The sequence below is a fragment of the Chiloscyllium plagiosum genome, chromosome 17 (assembly GCF_004010195.1).
Source record: "Chiloscyllium plagiosum isolate BGI_BamShark_2017 chromosome 17, ASM401019v2, whole genome shotgun sequence".
NCBI lineage: Eukaryota > Metazoa > Chordata > Chondrichthyes > Orectolobiformes > Hemiscylliidae > Chiloscyllium > Chiloscyllium plagiosum.
In genome coordinates, this window is record NC_057726.1 from 1177737 (window position 1) to 1179961 (window position 2225).

General features: G+C 44.9%; 1 non-coding gene across 1 annotated transcript; it reads right to left on the bottom strand.

Moving 5' to 3' along the window:
• Positions 1-780: 780 nt before the first annotated feature.
• On the bottom strand, positions 781-853 carry trnac-aca. Its single transcript has one exon. It is a non-coding gene; the product is annotated as a tRNA-Cys (tRNA).
• Between the last annotated feature and the right edge of the window lie 1372 nt (positions 854-2225).

The following is a 2225-nucleotide window of genomic DNA, read 5'->3' on the forward strand; positions in this document are numbered from 1 at the left end:
TTGGACCGAATGGTCTGTTTCCGTGCTGTACATCTCCATGACTCTATGACTCTATGACCTAATTACGCAAAATCATTCAAGGTGGCTATCGACACAAGTGATGTGGGTGTTGGTTCTGTGCTCTTACAGAAAGACGACAAGAAGATAGAAAGGCCTATCGAGTATTTCTCCAGGAAATTCAACATTCATCATCAGAAATATTCAGCAGTTGAGAAGAAGACTTGGAGCTTGGGGTTGCCATTACAACATTTCAATGTTTATGTTACCAGTAATATATCTGAGACAATCGTATACACTGATCATAGTCCATTGAAGTTTGTGGAGAAACATAAGGACAAAAATTCCAGACCATTTAGATGGAGCTTGCTGTTACAGCCATTCAGTTTGAAGATTGTGCATTTGCAGGACAAGAAACCATGATTGCCAACGAATTGTGGAGACTTGAATGAGAAACAGAAGTGAAGATTAGATTACTTACAGTGTGGAAACAGGCCCTTCGGCCCAACAAGTCCACACCGACCCTCCGAAGTGCAACCCACCCAAACCCATTCCCCTACATTTACCCCTTACCTAACACTAGGGGCAATTTAACATGGCCAATTCACCTGACCTGCGCATCTTTGGACTGTGAGAGGAAACCGGAGCACCCGGAGGAAACCCACGCAGTCATGGGGAGAATATGCAAACTCCACACAGTCAGTCGCCTGAGGCGGGAATTGAACCCGGGTCTCGGGTGCTGTGAGGCAGCAGTGCTAACCACTGTGCCGCCCCAAAAAACTTCGAGCCAGCCAGGAGTTGAACCTGGAGTCTTCTGATCTGTAGTCAGATGTGTTGTCCATTGCACCACTGGTTCGGTGACTGGAGTAAAACAGACTGAAACAGAATGTAGTAGTCAGGTTTGCATGATTATTATCGATGCGATGTATATGGGTGTTGTAATGTACTAACAATTTAAGATTAAGAGGTTTTAAAATGAAGCCATCTTTGGATATTGATGGTTCATTTTTTTTAAAGGGGGATGGTGTGATGATGCTGCTCCTTTAACAAGGTCTTGTTGTCCTTGGTTTTTTTTTCAAAAGTGTTTTACGACACAGATTCCAAAGTGTCTGGCTTAATCTACTTGAAGAAGCTTTTAAGTTTAAAAAAACACTTGAACAATGAAAGGGGAGTGCCCAGTTCTCCCAGCTCAGCTTCTCTCTGGGTTGGTTTGTTTGGTTTTAGCAGTCTGGCTTGTCAGAGCAGTCAGTCAGTCAGTTTTGAGGCTGCTGGTCAAAGAAACAGCTCCATGGAAGAAGGTGTTCCCTGCTGAATCTCCCCAACATCTCTCCTGTAAGACCCAGTGTTTGATTTTACCTTTCGTGTGAATGGGTGTATATGGGGATTGTTGCAAGTAGTTGGAAAAGCATCATTAAGTTGGGAGAATCTGTTGGGTTTTTGGATTAGGTTAAGTAATTCTGTATTCTGTTCCTTTTTGTTTGTGTTTTAGTAATCTTGCAAATAAATTCTGTTTTGTTTAAAACTAAGTGGTTGGGCCATCTCCATCCCTCCTGGAGTATCCATGTTACATCCGCTTAAAACAACTAACAAGGGGATCTAAGATGGCGGCAATCTGAGAAGATCACACTGCAGAGCTTTGCATCGCAGCAGGAGCAGGACAGTCCTTTAACCCAGCCAACCCAGGTCATCGGGATTTCTTGGGGTATTGGAAAGATTGTGGAGCCCCAAGAAACATTTAAAAATTGAATTACCTATATTTTCAGCTGTCAAGAAATGACGAAAAAGGGAGGAGGAGCATCTGAGACCAGGCCTGCAGATCAGCCTGCAGCAGCCTCAGAGCCAATTGCTCTCCAGGACCTGGTGAGCCAGTTCTCGAAATCTTGCAAGATGCTGAGGAAACAGATTGAAGAGAAGCTGGCTCCAGTCTCTCTCATGCTGCAGAAGCATGAGCAGCAGCTGGGAGACCTGGACAAGAGGACAGATGAGGTAGAGCACAGGGTCACAGCAGTGGAAGCTGATGTCAGTTCATTCAAGGATGAGACCCAAGCCCTGAAGACGCAGGTTCGTAATTTGCGTGAACAAGTGAATGATCTTGAAAACAGGGACAGGAGAAAAAACATTCGGATCATCGGTCTGCCTGAGGGTAAGGAGGTGTTGTGGTTCTGTTCGCCGAGCTGTGTTGCAGACATTTCATTCCCTGTCTAGGTGACATCCTCAGTGCTTGGGAG